Genomic DNA, 10232 nt, shown 5'->3' with positions numbered 1-10232 from the left:
GCGAACTGACAGGCGGCGGGCGCGGGGCTCGGCCAGGCCGGGCCGGCGGCTCCTAGCACCGGGCGGGCGGCGGCCGCGGCACTTCCGGGTTAGGCGGCTCCATGTTGGGCTTGGCTACGCGAGGGGCGGGGCCGGGCGGGGTCAAGGGTCAGCGCCTCCCTCGTTGCCGTGGCGACCAGGAGCGCGCGTCGCGGGCGCCAGCCGGCTGGGTTCTCTGTGTTGCCGAATCCTGGCGGGTTGGGCTCTGGGAACAGCGTACCCTGCAAAGGCAGACCGTAGGGTTCGGGGGAGAGGTGGGCGGGGGACCCCAAGAGTAGATGTCGAAGCCCTGGAAAGTGTCCAAACTAGGCAGACGCCCAACTTGAGTCTCTGGGCATGGACTCTGCCCTTGTCTCCCCTGGACGCCCAGTGCGTGGCAGAGCTCGTGTTTCATCGGTGGTCGTGGACCAGGTTGGCCCTCTGGATGAAACGTGTTTTGCTCCAAGCCTTTATCCTTTTCGAAAAGAGAGGACCCCATCAGTTGACTAAAAGTGACGTCGCTTACGCAGACTAAGAAAGAGAGAGGGAGACATTTGATAGCAGAACTAACGCAGGGATTACTAGAGGTGAAGCGAAGAAGTAGTAGGGTTGGCGTCTGCCGCCATCCGTCTGTGTGACCTTGGCTAAGTTATTTCCCCTCTCTGGACCTCAATTTTTACACGTGGAAAACAGCTTTGATTAGTCTTAGATCCCATCATGACTGTGGGGTCCAAAATCATTTCTTAGGCACTCACAAGCTGGTGCACTGTTCGGGATCACATGGAAACAGTGTCCTAATTTGGGGAGGACAGATTGGAAGGACTATTAGGAAATCATGAGTGGAACTTTCCTAGCTCTGTGTGACATATAAATTCTAAATCTCCTTTTGTCTTTGTATTTCTCGGTTACAAGAGACATACCTCTGTTTGCCTTTTACTTCCCTTCAGGTCTTAAGGAAATTCAAAGTCCTAGGGATTACTTTGTGTGTCATGCAAAGCCAATTTATTGTGTAACTCAATGCCTTTTCTTCTTTTAGAGCACTGATTTTAAGAGTAAAACAGTGCAATGGATATGAATACACTTTTTTCGACTTACAATGGCCACAAACATGTAAGATACGGTGTTTATTATTTTCAAGCCAAGTTTAAAACTTCTGCAATTGAGGCAGAACTTTCCAGCCCTGGGAGACGGCTTATGTGGGGCCACGTATGGAAACCAGAACAGAATTATCTCACTGTGTATGTAGCATCTGGATCCCAGAGTGGGCAGTTGTCAACTTTAAAGAAAAATATTCTTAAAGATTTTTAAAAAGTACATTGGAACAATCAGTGGTGGAATTTGGCCAGGATCTCTAGGGAGAAATCATTTGACACCTGAAGCTTACGAAAACAAAATAAGCATCATGAAATCCAATTTAATTGTTCAGGAGTTTTATACATTGCATTTTTAAAGGCTTCCTGTCTCTTTTAAAAGTTGTAATTAAATAAACAACAAATGATTAATTAGAATAGTGAATGTGTGTTTCTAAAGAGCTTAAATTGTTTGGTAAGCTTTATTAATGATTATAAACTTGTTTACAAGTATCATTTCACTCATCTCTGAAATATAGCCATCTCTAGGGTGGAATTTGGCAGCAGTAGCTCAGGGCAACGCAATAACAGACTCCAACACAATTCAAAGAAGAAAGACAAGAGCTGAACAACTGGACTTGCTAACCTCTCTTCCTGTTGTATCTAAATTTCTTTTGAGTTGTCATAAAACCTGGCTAGAGCAAAAGTTTATAGTCTTACTAACTGGCAACATTAGAACTTACAATTTTAGTATTTTAAAGGAAGGATAAGAAAATAGCATATTTTTGCTCATGGGGGCAACAAATCAGTCAGATGCACTAAATAGAATCTGGAATTATGTTATAAAAGAAAATTCATTCTCTGTTTTGATTATATGAAGAAAATAAAACATGCAGGTTGAATCAAGTAAATAGTTGGCTCGTATGAAAAATAATGGCAGTTACATAAAATCTTGGATCAAAGTGCTTCTGCCAAAATGTTTACTGTCTTAGTTTTAATGCTTCTTTTTATAAGGGAAGAAGGATTGCATGCATAAGAGCGACATACCAGAATCCAAGAGTCACTTTTTTATTATTATCCTATTACTGATGATGTGTCCAGAAATGTTTGGTACAATTCCAAAATCCAGGACTTGAGAAAATTTTATACAAGGAAGTGCTGAAAATTCTAATTTTAAACTATTCTAATCTTTGCTGCAGTGAGTAAGAACGGTTTGACCAGAAAGTTGAAATGATCAACATTATTCCCCAGGCATAGAGGATTTCACAGATGAAAATGTTTCCTAAGTGCTGCACCCTTCGATAAAGTCCAAGCGTCATGGAAGATGTTCCCTCTGGGTGTCAGCATCTCTAAAATGATGTCTTGCGAATCTATTACAGGACAATTACAATACTCTTAGTGTTTGAATAGCCGACTGGGTCGAGAGTGTTAGTGCTCCCATATACATTATGTAATGGGAGTTAATTACTTTCCAGACGGAGATGCATTAGGTCAGCAAGTTTTCCCAACGTATCATTATAATCTTCTGATTTCAGATATATACATATCACTGAAACATATATAAAGTTTATACATGTATCCATATGACACAGGGGTGTTGAAGATACATAGATCAACCTTCACAGAACCAGAAAAAAACTAAAGAAGCATCTGGGAAATTGATTTGAAGTTATAATGGCACTGAGCTCTTATTGGGGGATTTGGGGAATTGTTTTGTTTTCATCAGTGGGTTGATTAATTTGTCTTCTGGGACTGGACAGTGTATGCAGCAGTCTGTGCTGTGTGAGAAGCAACGTGGCATTTGTTGAGAGAGCTTCAGGCAGCAGCCTGGGTTTCAATCCCTGTCCACCTATCGCTGGCCGCGTGTCTTTAGGGAAATCATTTCTCTCCTTTGGGCCACCTGTAAAATAAGAGTGTAAGACTAGCCGCTGACATACCCCTGTCCCTTTCAGTAATTCCAAGCAGTGTGTCCACAGCACAGAGATACAAGCTGCATTATAATTACCTAACTGAATTTGGAAAATACACTAAAGATTTCCTTTTTATGTAACTTATTAACGAGGGGTTCTCTAAGTCAGGTGACTAACTATATTCGTTGAGAGGTCTTAAGATCTCTCTCAAAGTAATTAATGATCACAGAGAGGAAATAAATATAACTTTGATTAATAGGCCTGTAAGAGGAAACTGACACCAACAGTTCAAGATTTCTAAGAAATTATACGGAAGTGCATGTGGTTTTGAAAATCCTTAAATATTTCACTTGTGGTAATAAATGCAACCTCTGTTCCATAAATTTTTTTAAAACTTTTTTTTTTTTTTTTAGGGAAGGGTCTACAGGGTGTTCAGGGTCTCACTACTAGATCAGATTTATAGTAACACACCTGTTTACAGCCTCCCAAGAGCTGGGATTACAGGTGCACTCCACCACGCCCAGTCTCAATCACCCTCTCAGTGTACCCTGGGGGCATGGCCGCACAGCAGGCTCAGGGATTGAATCCCCGGCACCTGCGTCTGCTTGGAGGCGCCTTAATCTGCTGAGCTATTGGGCCAGCCCTGATTTTTAAACCTTTTTGGATCATGCTGAGGAAGATAATTTATGTGACTAAATTCATATTTGTACATAATCATGTTTGGGATATGTGTCTTTCAATTTCTTATTCATGTTATCACGCTATCCTATAGTACACTTCTGCATGCTCAATAAAAGCAGTGGATCAAAGAGAAATTGATTAACTGCTATAAGGTACGGCTGCAATGAGCAAGCCGCACCTGATCTTCTGTCCTTCCAAAGGATGTTCAGGTGTTTCCAGTTTCTCAGCTATCACAAACACAATTGATTAAACACATAAACTATGTCTTCTGTACCCATGCGCAGGATTTTTTTCTAATTGTACCTATTTTTGACAGTTGATAAAGTGTTAAAGTTTATGGCCAATACTGACATACTTTAGTTCTAATACTGGTACTACAAACTGAAGAGCTTCAGACCTGGCAAGTCATAATCTGCCTATGTTTGAGTGATTTCAATTCTAGAATTCTCAAAGTCCTTTTTTTGTATTTCCTGAAAAGCAAGAGATTAAGAAAGGCGTGGTGACATACACCTGTTATGCCGGCACATGGGAGGCTGAAGCAGGGGGATTGCCACAAATTTGGGGCCTGTCTGGGCTACATAGTGAAACCCTCTCTGAGAGCAACAACAAAACAGATTATCGATCTGGTGAGAAGGTTTTTGTAAGCACTTAGGTATTTGTCTCCCAATTGCAATTGTCTCATTGTGGAGGTTTTCTGAAATCTTTCAGAGCACTGCTTTAGTTAACTTACAGTCTAGAGAATCTTGTTTGTTACTGAAAGAAAAGATTAAGGTTGCATATGTTTATCATTTTATGTGTTATAAGAATCTGTTAATTATTGCTATCTGTTTATCAATAAAACTTTGAAAAAAAGAATCTGTTAATTGTGTATTGATAAAATCCAAAACAAGTATTTTTAGGAAAATAAAAGATTTTAGTTATATTTCTGGAATGTTCTGAACTATATTGTGTCTCCAGTATACATATTCATATGAATAGTATTAAACGAGTGTTAAACTAAATTGCTGCTGGCTAAAATATTTGGGGTAGTGTTTTTCCTGTCACGTGATATCTAGTACTTGCTACCTTTATTCCTGCTTGATCAGTGTTAATAAGCAAAGTACAGGACTGTCAAATTCTTTGTTATATATTTGCTTATTTGTCATATTTTATGTGTGTGACATAAAGCCAAGTGGCAGCATGGCATTTTGAGATGTAGTTCAAGCTCTTCTTTTCCAAGGATAGATTTTTAAACCATTTCTCCTAAAGCAGTTTTCAGCTGGCCTGAACAATGTCACGGTCAATCTGAACATCTGATAATAAAAACATTTGTGACTTAGAAGTATGTGCTTATCTTTTACATGCTCTAGGCTAGGTCACCTTCAGATAGGTTAGAGAGAAGGATGACTGTGAAGGTGTACTGTCGCCACTGTCTAGCATTTGGAATAATCACGGATGATCTTGCACAGCCAAGCTAAACACAGGACTCTCTCTAGGCATCCTTCACATCAGGATGTGGCAAGACAATTGGAAAGTAGATCCTTTATATCCTTTGAACGACTCTTGTAGTTCAATTGGCTTTAAGCATTATCAGAGCATCCTTGACATGATGCCAGGGCCTAATGCTGCTTTAGTGAAAGTACAGAGACAAGCAGAAGATAACTGATCTCTTCTGCAACTCCTGGCATACTGGGGTAAGCAGCAGCCCTACTGTGGCTTTGGCATCCATAAGCAGCTAAGGGTTGGAAGTTTGTTAAGGAACGTAATCCGCGGGAGGTGAGTAAGCTTGGACATTGCCTAATGCTTCTGTTTCCATCATCACAGGACAAAAAGCTAATACACTGTCGCTTCTGGAAATACGTGTTTTTCATGCAGGAGGCCAAAGCTCACGCACCACCACTGCAATCTACATTCTGTGGGAGAACAAAGAACAATAATGCATGCAAAACCCTTTTGTAAACAGCAAAGAATTTTACAAACATGAAATTTTGTCATGGTTTTAGGTTTGTATCTGTTAAGCGAGGACATTTTAGTATTCACAGGTTTTCCTGTATTGTAACAGTGACAACTTAGAAGGATACAAATTGAATTGCTTTGAAAGCAAGGCAATTCCAGTTTAGCATCATTTAAACTATATTAAGTGCAACTCAACTTCATAAGGTAAGGCACTGGTTAAAAAAATAAGAATGTGGTGGCTCCATAGACAAGTGCAAGGGATGGGCCTGAACTGATTGAGTAGCACAAAACAAAAAGAATATATAACAGCAGGCTAAACTTAAATTTACTGAGGAAGGGCAAACCTGATGCCTTCTTAGAAAAGCATTCGTTAACAACTCAGATGTTGTAGGGCTGATACTATCTTGATAATAATTTATGTGTTTCCATTTGCAGTAATTGCCATTCCCCTTGTGACCTTCTTCCTCATTCCAGGCAGCAGCTGGGAAAGCCCCACTTGCTACTCCAAGGAAGGGAAGGGTGTACAAAAGAATTGGTTCTCAGCTTTCCCATTTTGAAGCAGGCAATATTGGAAGAGGTAACAGAAGCCAAAGTTTATGCAGTACATAAAGAAGTGGGGAAGAATGCAGCTGATTAAAGAGCTGGGAATGGACAGATTTCACTTGCACAGAGGAGAATAGGGACACTTGTGTGGAAGATTAGGATGCTTGCCCAGGTGCAATGGCTCCAAGACTTTTCCTTTTTCCTCCAGCTTTCTCCAGCATAAGATCTAGGAAAACAGATTATGGATACTTCAGGTCAGTGTGGGCATCCAAAACCAGATGTCACTTGTGTCCAAGAGTTCCTCAGTCCCGTGTACTCTGCTGTCTTGGGGCAGTAACAGCAGGGCAAGAGGACAGATGGCTCTAAAGAGAGGTCTGAGGAAACTAAGCTTCCTGCCATTAAAGAAACACCAGAGAACATCCAAAAATTATACACACACTCCCAAAATGTTTGAAAAATGATTGAGAGGGACCAATAGACCAAAAGACCCTCCAGATCAGGACTGGTAAGTTCAAAGGACATGGACCAAGGAACAAGGACAACCCATGAAACTTCTTATTACTTAATGCACTCAGGTGCTGGTGGGAGCAGATGCTGACAGCCATTGACCTACTGGGCTTGGCCTTGGGGCTCTTGACTTCAGTCTTGTCCTGAAACCTTAGTTTTTGTTCCAGGGAAGAGTAGAGGGAGGAAGGAGGAAGTTCTTACCTGAAACTATATTTCAGTGAGTACTGTGCTTATTTAGGGTACTTTTCCAATTATGTATGAAGTATGTTTTATATTCACCCAGTGTACTCACCATAAAATTAAGTAATTTGAATTAATTGCTTCTCTAAAAAGTATGACCACTAAAGTGAACTCTGATAGCTCTTGTAAGACTCTTGGACCTTGGACATCAGGCATTATTTGTGTCCTGGGATCCTTTCCTAATGTAGTGAAACATAGAAGAACCTATAATTTTTAAAACATGGTGTAGTTCTGGTTCTGCTTAGCAAGCACAAGGTCCTGAGTTTGATTCCCAGTATCAAGAAAATAAAATAAAAATAAAAAGATATAGTGTGTAGAATATAACATATTTGCTATATTTTTTCTGCTTAATACTATATATTATTACAAATATATAAGCATTCCATTTTTGTATGGCATTACATTGTAAATATATAAACATATAATTACACATTACAACACATTATTATATGTTACATATGGGCAATATATAATTAATAGGTTTTACTTTATACATATGTATATAATTATAGGTTCTTGGGTGGCAGGAACTTGAGACTCTTAGCACTTAATTTATTTAGAATGGCTTCTTTGTACAATAGTACCTCACTTGACACACTAAGTGCTTTTGGGTGGCACAACAGATACTGGACTGATGGGTACTAAGCGAACCATTTGGGCTGGAAAGAATCATGAGTCACAGAACAATGGACACCAACAACTTCCAGCTTGTGCATAGAGTACCAAACAATGCACACAAAGCTGAACTTTGATGTCAAACTCACTGGGAACCAAATTCAGTAATTTTCAAAGCAGTCAGATACTAAGGTATGACATAATTGATACATGAGGAGCAAAATTAGAGACATGACGCTTCATGGCTGTGGAAGCCTACCAGCCAGTGCTGAGCTACCCATCTGGGAGGCCATAGCCGGAGCTCATGGTGCGGGCGATGCGCCACTGATGCACCCGGGGTGCTTTGTGCTTCTCTGTGTCACTGTCTGCTGGCTGTCAGCTTGTACCCTCGCATCGCTCCCTGCAACTCTTGCCCATCCCAGTCCATTCCCCATCCTAATTTTCTTTTTGCTGGGACTCCTTGTGGTACTGACTTTTCTGTTTTCACTTCCATGGCTCACAGTCTCCAGGCCAAATTCAGTTTTTCTCTTCTCTGGGCATGCTGTTTCTCAGTAGCTCAGGCTCACAGCGTTGTGGCTAGGTAGAGAGATAGAGCTAAAGCTCTGGATTAACAGAGGAACTCCCTGTAGTTAGTGATGTGAAAGGGACCAGCTCTCTTGGGTTGGCCGGTTGGTGGACAGATGTGATTATTAAGAAAAATATAAAACATATAGAACACAGACATTAAAGGCTTTTGGTGTGGTTCAAATTTCAGGGTCAATTTTCATTTAGGAACAAAAACACATATTTCTTGAAATAAAGTGTTCATAATCACTAAATGTAAGCATTTCTAGATATCTATGATAGAGACATATATTATTCTCTCCATAGCCTATTAATGTTTGTAGTTTTTTTCCTTTCAATTGTTGACCAAATAATAATTTTGCAAACTATAATTGTTAATATTCTCTAGAGAAAAGACTTTTTGGATCACCTTCCAGCATTAATACCTATTTAAGTTAAAAAGAAAAACACTGAGTTGAATTTGGAATTTCTGGATTCTTCTGTTTGACATGCAAATATTCAGTTCTGTTCTTTTTATGATAATGTGAAATAAAGTAGTTTCTCATAGTGACATTGTAAATCATTTGCTTTCTATTACATGCAGCTGGTTTTGTTACTATAATGATTTTCTAGGAGTGCATAGTCCAGAACACATAAGATGCAATATGATATTCCTTTATTCAAAATTTATATGCAATTATTATTTGCCCAGAAATAATAAGACAATTTGAAAATATAGTAATTTATTGTAATGCATTTCTTTTAATATGTATCTACAATGAGGGGAAAAATCTAAAACTTCTAAAAATGACATGCCATCTCTTTTTGTTATATAGACTAGAGTTTTCATCTCACTAAAAATTCAGAATCAAAATCAAAAACATCTGAGGTAGTTACTCGGGTGCCTTCCTTCAGCTTATACAAAAGAATATAGGATGAACGGTAAGAATTAAGTAAACCACAAATTATTTTGGAGTGTCTGGTTTCTATTATAAGTAAATTTTTCACTGCTGGTTGTTTTTTCAAAAATATTGCCTGTATTTTTGATATTCATTCCTATGATCTAATGTAAACTATGTCCTACCAGTTTAATGTACTGTTAGTTCATGATTACATTTTTTTATTATACTCATATGCTATAAATATTTCTCACTCTGCTCTGGATCTCCCCTAAATAGCTGTAATCTTTAAGATATGTCAGGGAAAATCTTAAGAGAAATATTCCCGTTTTGTTCTAGCAGGTATTAATTTCACACCTTCAGTGAAGTCTAACCGTCAACAGTGGTGCATTTACTTTTAAGCCACGAAATTAAAAATTATTAAGAGGCAACAACCAAAACAACCTGAAGTGGACTATCACTCTGGTTTCAATATTTTATTCCTTTATTGGTCTTGACTTGAATTTTAAAGAACTTGATAAATTTACATTAGTTTGTAGTTTAATGGAATCACAGTAGGTTAGTTTTCAGTTTCGGAGTATAAATAGACCTTGTCAGGACTTTTTCTTATGTGCTTAAAAATAGCGTTTTTACACAACATTCTTTTTTCTATTCTTAATTATAAAGGCAGTCACCACCACAGTGCATTACTTAGAATATGGACTAATGAAAACGATCAGTTCTTGTCATTGTGTCACATTCTGGCAGTGTGTTTAATTCCCACTGCAGTGTTTTATTATTTTTCTCATGTTAGTGGTTCCTGTGGCCTTCCATTAAGGCACAGAACTTAGGTGAGATGGCAGAACAGGACAACACTGCACCAAGGAAAGATTTGGGAGGCAGGAACTGACAGGGAGGGCGAGCTCCGAGTGGAACATCAGTTATTCTATGTCCAGAGAAAGCCATAGCCATAATCTACACTGGGCCACCATATAAGTAGAAACAAGGATGCACTGAAGCAACTGAACCGAGCAGAATAACAAAGAATCCCGCCCCCTACTGGCTGGTGACCCAAGACCACTCATCCTCCAGGGGCTGTTAGGACTTTAGGTGGTGCAGCAGAATCTCAAGGCACAGGCCCACCCCTTCCTGTCTCCATGGTGATCCAAACCCCTTGAGCCATGCATCCAGGCACAAAAGTTTGGGTGAATGCTTTAAAAAAGGATATAAATTAAGCTCTGTACATCTGGCCAGATTTGTGTATTTTGATTTGTGTGCACAAACAATAGTGC

General features: G+C 39.4%; 1 long non-coding RNA gene across 1 annotated transcript; it reads left to right on the top strand.

Moving 5' to 3' along the window:
• The first annotated feature begins 3775 nt into the window (after positions 1–3775).
• LOC111814929 lies at positions 3776–7147 on the top strand. Its single transcript, XR_002819781.1, has 3 exons — positions 3776–3888; positions 5721–5818; positions 6089–7147. It is a non-coding gene; the product is annotated as an uncharacterized LOC111814929 (long non-coding RNA).
• Positions 7148–10232: the final 3085 nt, after the last annotated feature.

This window comes from Octodon degus, unplaced genomic scaffold (assembly GCF_000260255.1).
Source record: "Octodon degus isolate 3935 unplaced genomic scaffold, OctDeg1.0 scaffold00010, whole genome shotgun sequence".
NCBI lineage: Eukaryota > Metazoa > Chordata > Mammalia > Rodentia > Octodontidae > Octodon > Octodon degus.
The sequence above is the reverse complement of the archived record's forward strand: the minus strand, read 5'-3'. Positions and strand labels throughout refer to the sequence as shown.